Source organism: Microtus ochrogaster, linkage group LG2 (genome assembly GCF_000317375.1).
Source record: "Microtus ochrogaster isolate Prairie Vole_2 linkage group LG2, MicOch1.0, whole genome shotgun sequence".
NCBI lineage: Eukaryota > Metazoa > Chordata > Mammalia > Rodentia > Cricetidae > Microtus > Microtus ochrogaster.
The window spans coordinates 41,488,946-41,503,793 of record NC_022028.1 but is presented as its reverse complement, the minus strand read 5'-3'; positions in this window follow the sequence as shown (position 1 = coordinate 41,503,793).

Below are 14,848 nucleotides of genomic sequence, written 5' to 3'. Positions count from 1 at the left end.
ATATATATATATATATATATATATATATATATATATATATATATATATATAATTGTTTAACTCCTATTCACCATACAACAGAGCTCAAAAGGGAGGAAGGAAGCTGGACACTAGGGAGGCAGAGATAGACTGGTTTCTGTGAGCTCAAAACCAGCCTGGTCTACACAGTGAGTTCTAGGATAGCCAGGGCTATATAGCAAGATCCTGTATCCAAAAGAACTAAATAAATATAAATAACAACAAAAGAAGCTAGACTTAGAATCTGCTGTATAGTTACACCTACATACAGTTAAATATAATAAACCGTGATTATGTGCGGAAATTGGCAGTCTGTACTCCTGGAAACTTGTCCTGCAGTGGACTGGCTAGCACTGGGGTCCAGAAAATTCTTTCTAAATCTTTTTTGATAAGCAAAGGAGCATAAACGCAAAACTACTTAATTAACGTGTGTGTGTGTGTGTGTGTGTGTGTGTGTGTGCGCACGTGCGCGCGCTGTCAGGAGTAAGACTAATGAGGCTGTGTGAGGCAGAGAAGAGACTGGGAAGTCCTAGCTGCCTTACTCTTCTTTATCTGAGTGCCCATGTGTGTTCAGTCACAAAGTGGTATTTGGATATATACTTAGGGTGGTGTGTGTTTCTGCATAAATGTTATATTTCAGTAAAATATATGAATACAAACAGGGGAAGGAGACAGGGCTGAAAAAGGGTAGTAAGCCTGGGGGCTGAACCTGAGGCAGCAGCTGTGTGGGATTTAGGAGCCAGAGAGTTTGTCGTTTTAATATCTTTGGAGAACTCTCTCTGTGGACTAGGATTTGTGAAAGATGAGGGTCCACACTGCAGTCTCCTAGACGGCTTTCCTTCCTGAAAACCTACAGACTTCAGATGGTGGATGTCTGATCTTGTCACACACACTTCGAAAGGGTGGATCACACTGTGTAAAATATGACAATAAAATCAATTATTAAAATAAAATAGTTGGCACTGATTTGCTACCTTGGGGTGCCTTGAAAACACAGGCACAGGATGCACTCAGGAAGGAGTGAAGCTTCGAAATGAAGATGCACTTACAATGGGAAACTACATAATACAGACAAGTAATCCACTCTGAGCAGACGTCCTCGGGCAAAGAAGAGCAGGAGGATGTGCACAGCTTCAATCAATAAGACTATCAGAAAGAACTGAGTTGGATAAAACTGTTTAAAATCATCACAGCTAAGAACAATGGAATGGGAAGCATAGAAAGGAAGATTGTTAAACACGAAAACAGAATTACAGATGAGCCAAATAGAATAGAAAATGAAAAAACAAACAAACAAAAAACACTCTAACATTTAATTTGTTATGATTTCCTGAACTGCACAGCAAGACTCCGTAATTCTATCAATCAATCAATAATTTTTAAGCCATTGTACAAAAACTAGGAATGCATCTGAATTTTTTTTAAAAAGCAAATTAAGCCTGTTTAGTTTTTTTAAGCTACAACCATACACACTAGAGGAACTGTGGGACATGATACTTGTGGGTTTTGCACTTGGTAATTGAATGTCCTGCTAAGTTTTGATTAGGGAGTAGGTGTGTCCAAGGTATCATGTGACAAATAGTTGACAAAGGAGTATAAAGCAATCGCATAAGTCCAGAGGGTTGTTCTGGTTTGTGTGGCTGGCATTGCCCTTGTGCTTTGGAAAAGCCACCGACGTGGAGTGGATTTATTCAGGCAGTTTTTATTCTGCTAGAGTTGGCTGGTTGTTCCAGATGGGAGCATATTGGCCTGACTACAGCAGAACCTGAAAATTCCTTCAGTTTCCTTTGTCTGATTGTTTTTAATGCACATGAGTATTTAGTCTGTGTGTTAAGTCTGTGCGCCCTGTGTGTGCAGTGCCTGTCAAGGCCAGAGAAGGTATCACATCCCTTGGAACTGGAGCTACAGATGGGTGTGAGCTGCCCTGTGGGTGCTGGGAATTGAATCCTGGTCTTGTGGAAGAGCAGCCAGTGCTCTTAACCACTGAGCCATCTGTCCAACCTTTGTCTAGTTTTTTTTTGTGTGTGTTTTTTTAAAGTTCTCGAGAGATGAATTAACAAAGAGGAAAAAGGACCTTAGAATGCTGCACAGAGATGTCCAGATATTAAAAAAAAACCATAACAGCGGATGAAATATGTTTAAGGGACAAGCCCACTAGTAGACAACCGGAGAACAAAGAGGGACTACAGAGGGGTAAATTTAAAGTGGAAATTGCTGAGAACTTTTCAGAATTCTGAAGATAACAATGTTCATATTCAGGGGGTACATACAGTGAAAATATGATGGAACAGAATGGTCCCAAAGACTTTTAGCTGTGACCCAACATAAAATGTAAATAATAATTACAGATCAATAAAAACAATATTATACAACACCAGACAAGAAAGACAGCCACTGGCTATAGAAATACAAGCTAATGATGAGAGATAAGGGCAATTTAAGTCTCAACCATAATAATGACATATTTCCGGGGATAGAGGGAAAACTGAATTTAGGTTTCTGAAGATTGACAAGTGGATAATACCCTGAGTGAACATGGGTGATTGACAGGAACGTGGCCATGTCAAGGAACCCAAAGCCTCCGACTAGTGGGAAAGGCAATGTGTTGTCCTGGTCAGAGCATAGATGCTGACTGCGCAGAAACCGTCAACCACAGCTTCCTCCTCCTTGTGACCACTGTTTGAGATTGTTCCCCTACAAGGACCCCCTATCAAGGTTTACAAACCCAACTCCTCATTCAACTAAATATAATAAATTCTGTGAGGTTCCTAGCTGCTGCTGCTGCTGCTGCTGCTGCTGCTGCTGCTGCTGCTGCTGCTGCTGCTGCTGCTTCGTCTCCATCAGAGCGCAAGGCCCAGAGCCCAACTTTGCTGTACATGGATCATGTCTCCATCCCTGTCACCACAACTGGTCAGTCTCAAAGCCTTGCAGGTCACAGCAGAAAAAGTTTTGAAAAGAATAAGTAATAGAAACTCTTCACTATTATCCACGCCTTTGTTGAAAAGTTTATATTAATATCTTATTTTGGTTTTTCAAAACAAGGTTTCTCTGTGTAACTCTGTCCTGGAACTCACTCCGTAGACCCCACTATCCTTGAACTCAGAGATTTACCTGCCTCTGCCTCCTGAGTGCTGGGACAAAAGGTGTGTCTGTACCTGGCTGCATATTTCTGCTGGTCAATGGAAATACTGTTCACCTGTTGCTTTTAGGGAAATATATATGAAAACTATGAGATAGTCCTTCAGAAAACCAAAAACAAACACAGACATTATAAGCTATTGGGGAGAAAGTGAAAAAAAACCCTTTATAATCTTCTTATGTTGCTACTGGACTGGCAGCCGTTTTGGAGAACAAGTTGGCAATGTCTCAGGATTTTGAATGTTCAGCAAGGGAATTTTATTACTAATCCATCCAAGCCCTAGTACACATCCAAGAGAAACGAAACTGTCCTTTCAAACACTTACACACAAGCATTCATAACCTTGTTATTCGGAATCACCCCAAAGTTAAAATAACCCAAATGCTAGTAAGCTGATGAATGGATAAACAAAACGCAGTGCATCCATAAATGGATATTTTTTTAACCACTAGACGAAAGAATGACTCATATCACGGAGCACACAAATCTTGAAGATGCTATGCTAAGTGAAAGAAGACAAACCTGAAAGACACCCCTCACATGGCTTTATTTTAGCCGCTGAAGAGCTGGCCCATCAGTTAAGAACACGTACTGCTCTTGCAGAAGACCTGGGTTCACTTCGCATCATCCTCATTAGGAGGCTCCCAACCCTTTGTATCTCTAGTCCCAGGGGATCTGACACCCTCTTGTGGTCTCTACTGGCACTGCATATACTTGTTGCACGCGCGCGCGCACACACACACACACACACACACACACGTAAACAATACATTTATACACATAAAATTAAATATGACTTCTAGAAAAAAGATTTCACGTATGTTAATTGCCCAGGTTTGGAGATCCATGCAAAGAGAAAATTGACTTATAGCTTTCAGAAACTGAGGGAGAAAGATAAGCTATAAAAATAGTGGACCAGTTCAAGGCTCCACAGACAAGAAGACATACTTGTTATGTTGTTTCTAGAATGCATGCTTCCTTGCAATGAACTAAGCCTGGTGCAGAAAGCCTCATGGACCACCTCACCCAGATTTGTCTGTCTTTCATCTTCCATGATCTTCACTACCTATTCTGACTGGATTTAGAATCTTCTATGAGGCAAGCCTCCAAGTCTGTCTTGGAGGGTGTTTAGCTGAGGTGAGAAGATATACCCTGAGTGTGGGTGACTCCATTCCAGGCCATGGAGTTCTAACCTACATCCAAAGGAGAAGCCATCCCAGCATTGCCATTTCTCTCTCTGTCTCCAGGCTGTGCACACAGTGTGACCGGCCACAGCACACTCTTGCTGTCCTTCATAAAATGGTCTCTATCTCTCCAAACCTAAAACTAAAATAAACCCTCACTCAAGTTGCTTCTGCTGTTGCTTGTTTGTTTTGTTTCAAATATTTTGTATTTATTCTTTGTCATGAGTATTTTATCGTTTAATTTGCTTCTCGTCAGGTATTTATTTGGTCATAGCAACAACAACAAAAAAAGCATCTTAATACTTAAAATTGGTTCCAGGTTAAATGGGTCATGCTCCAGTGGATGGCCTCACACCCATGTATATATGGGTAGCAAACATTAGAATCAATAGGCTATTTTTTAAAAATGAGGGTATAAAGTTGGGAAGGATGGGAATGAATCTGGGAAGAGCTAAAGGGAGGAGTGGGGGTTAACATGTTTTATATTGTATACATGTATGAAATGATAAAAAGCCACCAAAATATTATACTTTTAAGAATTGGGACCAGGGGGGCTGGAGATATGGCTCAGTGGTTAAGAGCACTTCCAGAGGACCCGGGTTCAATTCCCAGCACCCACATGGCAGCTCACAACTGTCTGAAGATCCAGTTTCAGGGGATCTGCCATCTTCACACCAATGCACATAAAATAAAGTTAAATAAAGCATAAAAAAAAGAATTGGGACCAGGAGTAGGGCCACTGCTTTTTATAAACATAAGCATACTTTTCTTAGACCTTTAGAATGTTCCGTGGAAAGTCTGGCGCTCCAAACTAGAGAAAGCCTAGAGATCTGCAAGCAGAACTTAGTGGGCTATTCTATTGGGAGTGAGGATGAGCAGAATCCCGGGAGAACCACTGGCAGTGGGGACTGTATTCATGAAGTTTCAGAGGACAACAGGCTTATAATGAACTTCACTACAGCGCATTTTGTATAGCATTCTGGCAAAGGATTTTGTTGCGTCCTACTTAAGTTCCAAAAATTCGAGTAAGGTTATACTCAGTTTTCTTTGGCAGAGGACATTTCAAGGCAGCACAACATTCAGGATGTGGCGTGGCTACTGCTCGCAGAACGTGGTCAGATCTGCAGTGAAAGAGTAGACAGAGCGGGGAAATGTGCAGTTTGGTAGGAAGACTGTGAGACGCTGTAGTGTGGTAGACAAAGAGAGGGCACAGAGGCAGTATCTGTAATTGTTAAAAAGATTAGCACCATTAATAAGAAACTTCAGGGGGCTGGAGAGGTGGTTCAGAGGTTAAGAGCACTGGGCTGCTCTTCCAGAGGACCCCAGTTCAATTCCCAGCAACCACATGGTCGCTCACAACCGTCTGTAATGAGATATGGTGCTTGCTTCTGGCTTGCAGGCATACATGCAGGTGGAACACTATGTACATAATAAGTAAATAATTTTTTTTTAAAAAAGAAGAAACGTCACGCTCTTACTGAAAGATTAAAACTGTAAAATTGTAAACATAAATAAATAAATAATGCATATGTGTTTGAAAGGAGAGGGCCTGGGGATGCTGCTGAAGGGTCCCTCTGCTAGAAAACATCTGGAGGAATTTTTCCTCAAGTTCAGTCCCCACGATGCACAAAGGCAGAAGAACTCTTGTAGAAGGCAGACTGATGGCATCTCAAGCTGAGGACAGAACTTGTCAGAGGGTACAAATTGATTGACAATGTCCTCGATGTATGCAAAGATGGTTTGCGTGTGTCTGTCACACAAGGGTGAGGTAGAAGCAACGTGGCTTGGTAGTAAGTGTATGTAGTCCAAACTCAAGGAGAATTTGCTAAGGAAGTTTATGGCTTTGGGAGAATTGCCTTCATTCTTTGGTCAATTGAACTTTTCAGGTTGTTCAAAGTGAGCACTTTCTTCTTTTCTTTCCTTTCTCTCTCTCTCTTTCTCTCTCTTTCTCTCTTTCTTCGTCCTTTCCCTTCTCTTTCCCCCTTAAAGACATCAATTTCAGCCGGGCGGTGGTGGCGCACGCCTTTAATCCCAGCACTCGGGAGGCAGAGGCAGGCGGATCTCTGTGAGTTCGAGACCAGCCTGGTCTACAAGAGCTAGTTCCAGGACAGGCTCCAAAACCACAGAAAAACCCTGTCTCGAAAAAAACAACAAAAAAAAAATTTCAAAAGAGATTTCGATAAAATTAGCTCTTCTCTTAAGAACTCCACCTCAGCCAACTGTTTATTACAATTTTAAAATGCCCCCAGTTCTTATTTCACCCAGGAAAAAGCATCAAAAGACGTATACCGGCTTACTTCCCGAGTCTCCAGGTTTTCCAAGACAAGTCTCAAGCTGTGCTTCTTTCCCTTTTAGGTTGAATGTGGGCGACTCCTTCCAGTTCCTCTCTTCCCATCTTTGAATTTCCTCTAGCCAAGGTTGTTTGCGTCAGTGCCTCCATCTTGGAACATTTCTTCCTTTGGTTGACCATTTCCCTGTGCTAGGCTTACACACTCGTGCCTTATGGCCCTTTGCTGGCCTACCCACCTGCCTTTCTTAGCATTTACTCTTCCAACTCTTTCTTTGGTTTATACTCTGTTTTATTTGGTTTTGGCTCCAACTATGGGAATCTACCTTTGCTGCAAGTTAACTTGTCGTGATAAGAGCATGCCATCTGGAGTCAGGTAACTTTGATTTCAGTTTCAACCCCACCTCCTTTTTCCCACAATGATGAAATCAAGCCGGGTGAGATAAAAATGAAGTCAGTTGTTCTGAACCAGAAGGAGTTTTATATCTTGGGTGACATTTGGCAATGTTTGGAATATTTCTGGTTGTCCTAACTGGGGTTGTCAGTGGAATCCAGTGACCAGAAGCCAGGGCTGTTGCCAGACATCTGATCATGCTCCTCACAAAGGAAAAATTGTTTCGCCCCAAGTGTCAACAGCACTGAGGTGAAGAAGCCTACGCTCAGGTGTGCATTTGTTTGGTTCGTTTTCTCTACAGGTTCTGCTTACCCTTTAGGTTATACGTGAATATGATCACCATGCCATGTAATCTTTACCCAAACTGTTAATCAAATGGAGGGCAGACTGCCAGAGTCCTCCATTGTCACTGCCGGGACAGTGTGGGTAGCTGCAGAGCAGGGGCCACAACTGGAATCTGCTGGCGTTCAAATGGCATCTCCGTTGATTGACAAGCTATGGTGTGGCTGTGGACGTTTTGTTTGATGAACGTGCACCTCGGCTTCCTCCTCTTTTAAATTGAGTCATACCTATGTAGTTAACACTGTAAAGTTTAGTGAGACAGACAGTCTTATAGCCCCAATACTCAGGAGCTGGAGGCTGGAGGATCACAAGGCTGAGATTGAGTCTGGGTGGCATAGCAAGCTCAAGGCCACTGTGTAGCTACACGGTGAGACCTTGTCTAAAAAGACAAGGGCTGGGGACAGTGAGATGGCTCAGCCGGAAAAGGTGCTACGTGCCTGCTTGCCAACCTGAGTCTCCAATGCACAGGACTCAAGCCATGGAAGGAAGGAAACAGCAAGTTGTCTCTAACCTTCATATGCACACCCACACATGAGTGGATAAACAAATAAATAAATGTGTGGGATGTGCGGGGACAGCCGTCTCCCCGGTGGCTAAAAATCCTTAGTGGGTATCAACACATTTTAGTCTAGTGACTAACCCACAAAAAACGGTATGAATCAACTTCTATGTTAGCTGGGTAAATAGCCTACAGTTATACTAATTTAAGGGGCTACATGCACACACATTCCCTAATCTGTACCCCAGGCACAGCATGAGCCTTCTGTGGCAGTCCATTGACTCCCAGAGGATGCTGGGAAAAGATAACACGGTTCCTTCTGCAGCTCTGGCACCTCATAGCCCAGGGCACTTGCCTTTTCCTGAGTAGAGACAAAGATGAGTCTTTTGATGAATTGTGTACAAGTGAATAAACTCAGGGTTTATACCCAAATTCTAACAGGTTGATGGGGCACAATGTGCAGCCAGATGCGGCTGGCCTCTGACTGGCAATGTTTTGCACCTGAGCCTTTGAGGTTTCAATGGGTCCTGGGAGCAGCGGAAGCCTTCAAGCATGGTGGAGGGGACGTGTGTGATTCTGTGTCACTCTCTCCCTGGAAAGCACACACTTTGTTTGTCTTCATCATTATACATTTGTATGTCAAAAAGCACAGCATTTGATTTCGAAGCGTGCACTTCAACGTCATTAAGTACATGTGTGGCCCCTTTTTAATTTGCTAAAATAATGCTAAATAAAGGAGACCGTTTGTCGACAGCGTGGACATTACATGGCAGCATTGTATGAGTTGCTTCCCTGTTGCTATGATAAAAGGCTTTATTTTGGCTGCTGGTTACAGAGAGTCTATCCTGGTGAGGGGTGGGGGGCAGAAACAGCAAGTGGCAGGCATGGTGGCCAGAGCTGGCAGCCGAGAGGTCACATCTTCAATCCCAAACAGGAAGCGAAGAGGGCAACATGGAAACCGAACAATGTTAGAAAGTCTCAGAGCTGGCCCCCAGTGACACACTTTGTCCACCAAGGCTAAAAAACACCTCCCCAAACAGTGCCACCAGCTGGGGACCAGCTCTTCGAATAATCAAGTCTATGGGTGGCATTTCTCATTTATATCACTACACACACCAAGAATAAAATTCAAAATCCCTGCCCTAGCCTGCAGATGAGATTTCTGGCTTGCAGCAGGATAGAAGGTTCACTCCTGGAACATGTACATGCTGGTATCCAGCTTACCTATATGCAATGAGACTGCACCGTTCAGCTCAGGGGAGACAGCTAGTGAGCCTCCTCCCACAGGGTAGCTCCACCTAGTTAAGTCATTGTGTGAATCCATTTCAGTAGAGAAAGGGGGGCAAGCCAGGGGTGAGGTCAAGGCATGTAAACTATTGCTCTTAGCAGTCAATTTTTAGGAAATCCCAGGGTAGAGGAACACTTGAGTTTGTTCCATGTAGACAGTCGGCGGGGTCAGACTTCAGGAAACAATGGGTGACGACCTGAAGGAAGAGAGAGAACATGCATGAGGAGGAATAGCTAGGACCAAGGCAAGAGCATCCTTAAGGCTGGTGAGAGACAACTGGAAGTCTGCAGCTGTGGGAGGAGGCAGAGCAAGGCAAGAGGAAGAGCGTTTGTATGTCTGGAAAGGATTTTGTGTTAAACTTGAGGAAGAGACGGGCAGTCATTGGAGTTGGAAGAGTGTGATGTTAATAAAACAAAAATAGTCATGCAGCAATAACTACAGAGGCTGGAGGAAGAATGGACCTAGGGCTTTTATCATATTCTCTGCTGTGCGTTTGATTGTTAATAGAGACGTTTTCAAATACATCAAAAGGACACTTCAGAGAATACGGGGAAGGGCTGAGGGAAGAATCAACAATGGCTGTGTTTGAAAATGCCATAACGAAACCCAATACTTCGTATATGCTAATTAAAGCACTCTTCATAAATAAAATAAAATGTAATATAAAAAGTGAGAGAAAGAAGGTTCCTCCAGATTCAGGGGAGAAGCAAAGGTGGTGTGGGATGGGGACGGTGGAGCTGTGGAGAAGTGGGTGCCTTTTGGAGCTATTCTAGGAGGAAGAAAGAATTGGTTTTGATGAATTTGTAATGTGGAGTGGGAGAGAATCAAGACTCAAGGATGACTAAGCAACTGCAAGGAAGGAATTGCCATCCACGGAGATGGGAAAGAGTGAGGGATGCAGGAAGTTCAAAAGTTCAGCCGAGCTTCCCACGCTTGTTAAAGTAAGTGTTGATGGCAAGGCAACAGCTGGATGTGAGATGCGGAGATTCAGTGTGAGATGCGGAGATTCAGTGCCGCGGTCAGGGATGGGGCCAGCAGCGTCTAGATAGTGGCTAATGGTTTGAGAATGAAACACCCCTCCCAGGCGCAGGCTTGGTCCCTAGATGGTGCAGTACCAATTTTGGGCAGCGTTAGAAATGGAGATTGTTAGAGGGATCTCATCGCTGGGGTGTATTTTTTAAGGTTACACTTGTCCTGAGTCTCAGCCTCTGCCATCTCCGCCCGCCCACAGCACTTCCTGTCTTCAGAAGACACCATGATGTTGTGCTTCACTGCAGAAACACAGAGGCCAGTGCCCACAGGACGCTCTGAAGCCCTGGGCCCTCTTAAGCTGCGTATGCCAGGGATTCAGAACTAGTACAACAACATTTCGAGCCACAAGTCTGGAGCCGCTACTCCTATTCTCTCATATGCTGTGGGCCTTTTGAAAATAAAAAAGGCCCTTCATTTTATCAGAAAACCTACAGGCACACATGCAGTATGCTCACACACACGCACACTGATCTAAGCCATCACCATACCAGTACTCTGCATGCATATGTAGTAATCATTTCTATGGGAGCCACACTGTGTCATCTAATAAATTATGTGCTTCTGGGTCACACTAAGTGGAGTGCATTTGTTCTGGCCGTGTGAGAAGAAATAATTTTACATCTTGAAGGGTCGGATGAAAGACAAATGAAGTCACTTCCTTTCTCTGTGCCAGTAATCTCGGCAGCTGAATATAAATTGCTCCGTGTATTAGTGTATTACTATGCTGGTCACCCTGGTAATAAATCGCCAGCAGAGATGCCCATTGTCCTTTAAACCAGAGACCACACGTGGATTGTGCTGCCTCCCCTGGGACTGGATTGGGCATGCTCCGTGGGGTCTTGCACGTCTTCACAGATAACTTGCAGTATTTTCTAAATGGGCTATCACGATAATGGACAGCAGTACTCTTAGTTGCTACCTCTAGAAGCAGTGAGTCAGGGGGCCAGAGTGATGGTTCCATGAGTAAATGCACTTGAGTGCTATCTTTCAGAGCCCACATAAAAAAACTCAGAGCCTGCGATTCCCTTTGCAAACCCAGCACTCCCCCCACCCTGAGGGATGGGAGGGAGAGACAGGAGCTCACACAGAGGTCACGGGCTCGCTAGCCCCGGGCACATAGTACAGCTGTAGAGATGAGAGAGACCCTTGAGGGAAAACCTGTCCTCTAACTCCCACACACGCACCGCACAGTGTTGTGCCTACACGAGCACTCGCACGCACGCACGCACGCTCACGCATGCGCACACACATGCATGCACACACGCACACGCGCACACACAGAGGCACATTAACACACTCACACGTACACACATGTACACTGATACTCCTAGGCACTCTCAACAATAACAACAACAAATAAAAACAGAATAGTGAAGAAACAGTCAGTCAGTGTGGCGCATGGGGATCTGTATTTTGACATCTCCATTTTTTTTAAATTTTTTCTGGCTTTTTTTTTTTTTTTTGGTTTTTCGAGACAGGGTTTCTCTGTGGCTTTGGAGCCTGTCCTGGAACTAGCTCTATAAGACCAGGCTGGTCTCGAACTCACAGAGATCCGCCTGCCTCTGCCTCCCGAGTGCTGGGATTAAAGGCGTTCTGGCATTTTTTTTATTTACCTCAGCCAAAATCTGAGGTGACGTGGGATTAGGATAAGGCAATGCCACGATCTTGCTGCGGAGACTCTTCCACCCTGACCCCAGTGCCACTCTCAACTTGCTTACTTACCATGGAGCTAAGCTTTTGGTTTTCATTCGTTTTGTATAAAGCTATTTAAATTTGTAGGTCTTCAGTAGGATTTACATTTAAACATGATCTTAAGGGGAAAAGAGTAGAAAGAAGAAGAGCCTTGCTGTCTTGCTTGGGAAGTGTGTCATGATTATTCTCTTGAAACCACAGTGGTTCGTAATTTTGTGGAGAAGAATCATGAGGTTAATATGGTAATTCTAAAGTTTTAAGATACGCCCATCTTTAAACATTTATTTATGTATATGTGTGTTTGGGCACACAGGCCACAGACTACAGTGGAGGTCAGAAAACAACTTGGCAGGAGTCAATTCTCTCCTTCCACCGTGTGTGTCCCAAGGATTCAGCATCAGGACCAGTAAGTAGCAAGTGCCTTTACCCGCTGAGTCATCTCCCCAGTTGATCCCCCTCTAAGACCCTGAGCCATGCCCTCCTTTCCCACTTAAGTAACGAACCTGCAGATTTCTGCTGACCTTTCCCCTAAATCTCTTCCCTAGAGTGTAGCTTTCTGTTCTTGCTGCTGTGTCTGCTGCTTGCTTGTCCCCTCTCATGCTGGACTCTTACCTCTCTGGAGCTGTAAGGCAAAATAACCTCTTCATTCTGTAAGTTGTTCCTGGGCATGGTATTATATCCCAGTAACAGGAGAGTGACAGATATTTATCAATGATCTGCACATGTCCAGGACAACGTTGGACCAAGGTAATAAGTAGTATTATTAATATTAATAAGTATTGTATAAGTCAGTAAATGAACAGACGAGCTAAGCTCAATGGCATGTACTTACAGTCACAGGAGCCTACAGAAATATCTCAAGAGTTCAAGGCCAGGGCTGGAGAGATGGTTCAGTGGTTAAGAGCATTGCCTGCTCTTCCGAAGGTCCTGAGTTCAATTCCCAGCAACCACATGGTGGCTCACAACCATCTGCAATGAGATCTGGCATCCTCTTCTGGCTTGTGGGCACAGATGAAGGCAGAATGTTGTATACATATAAATAAATAAATAAATCTTAAAAAAAAAAAAGAGTTCAAAGCCAGTCTGTGTAATATGGCAAAATCCTGTCTTAAAACTTTTTGTTCTGTGTGTCTGTTTGTTTCAAGAGAGGGTTTCTCTGTATAGTCTTGGCTGTCCTGGAACTCGCTCTGTAGACCAGGCTGGCCTCGAACTCCAGAGATCCGCCTGCCTCTGCCTCCCAAGTGCTAGAATTAAAGGCGTGCTCTGCCACTGCCTTGCTCTTTGTCTCAAAATTAAAAAAAAATAGATGTGTGGATGGATGGATAAATGGATGGCTAGGTAGACAGACAGACAGACAGACATATACAAAAATAAGACATATAGGCAGGACTGATTTGGAACAAATTAATAAAGGTGGTTGTCCTAGGAATAAAAGGAATAACAAGCTTATATCTTATTTATTTTCTTACTCTATAAAGAAACACAAGTATAGGTAGTGTTAAGGATTCTCTTTTGTATTTTATATGAAATTCCCATATTTTCTAATATAAACAGGTTTTATTTGGAACCAGAAAGGCAGAGTGCTGTCTAGAAGGTAACTACTAGCCTCCTTCCCATTGTTGGAGCAGACCAGCTTCCCTGTTCTTTCTCAGACACTGTTGCTTTTGTTTTCTACAAAGAACAGAGTCATTTATTTTGGTGTGAGCCCACAAATTAGAATATTTTCTGAATAGGTATGTGTGTAGGTTTTCTTGATCATCACTAAGGGAAAAAACATCAGGCTTAGATGGTCTCCATGGCAACGAGCGCAGAGCTAAGACGGGTCTCTGAGGATAACAGCAGCAGATATTCCAGCCACGGGAGGTGTCCTGGCTTGCTTCCAGGCTACATGTTCAGTTATTTGAGCGCCAGTCTCAGGGTCCATCTTTAGCCCCAGCCTCTCTGCTTTTCAAAAGCATCTGAGCCAATGATGGGGGAGCCTCTCGCCCTGCTGCTGCTGCTTCTGCAAGCTGCTGCTCCCAACACTCATGGCTGCCATCTGAACCCTGCCTCTCCTTTGCACTCAGGACCCAATCCTTGAGGGAAGTGTAACTTGAAGCACAGGTACAGTGATCTCCCATCCACTAAGAGGGCTAGTGACATCAGAAACCTGGACAGTACTAAACCCTACTGGGTTTTCTAGGCATGGGAACCTATGATAAAGACTTCCTACCCTCGCCCCTTCTCTCTTTCCTTTTATTTATTTTATTTTATTTATTTATATTTTTGGAGGTAGAGTCTCCTGCAGCTCCAAATGGCCTCAGACTTGCTATGTGGCTGAAGATGACCTTGACCTCTTCCTGTCTCTAATGTGTCACCCTGGCTGGGTCATGGGGTGTTCAGGTATGTGTAGTATATGAATGTTTTCTGTTAGGGTGTTATAGGCAGCTTTAGCGTTTGAGTCCTAGGCTGAGTTAAACAAGCCACACCTCGTTGCTGGGCCTCTCTTGGAACACAAAGTCTGAGAAAAGGGAATGCCTCTGCTCCCTTGCTTATGCTGAGCCAGGCTCCCACTCTGAACAGAGGAACCCATGCAACCCCTGTGTCTGCTCAGTTCTTTGGTCTCAGCCAGAAGACAAGCTCCGAATACAAGAGGTGTTCGAACTTTCTTGTCTTCGGACATTGTGGCGTTCTCAAAGAAATGACTCAGCAATTTCTCTTTCTGGGCCCATTCTTGTTCTTGATGTTTCGTCTCCTAGAACCTGAAACAGAAAAATTGTACATTTAAAGTAGTTTATCCGTTAAAGTATGTAAATCCATCTAACATATCTGCTTGTGAAAAATAATTTTTGAAAGAAAATGAAACAAACGAAAAGATCATTTTCCACTAAGGATGTTGAAGTCATGCATGTTCTTGGACATCTGTCTGGTCTCTGGTGAGATTTTGCTCTTGGTGAAAGAGAGGAAACAAATTCGGTCTTTCATGAACATGCA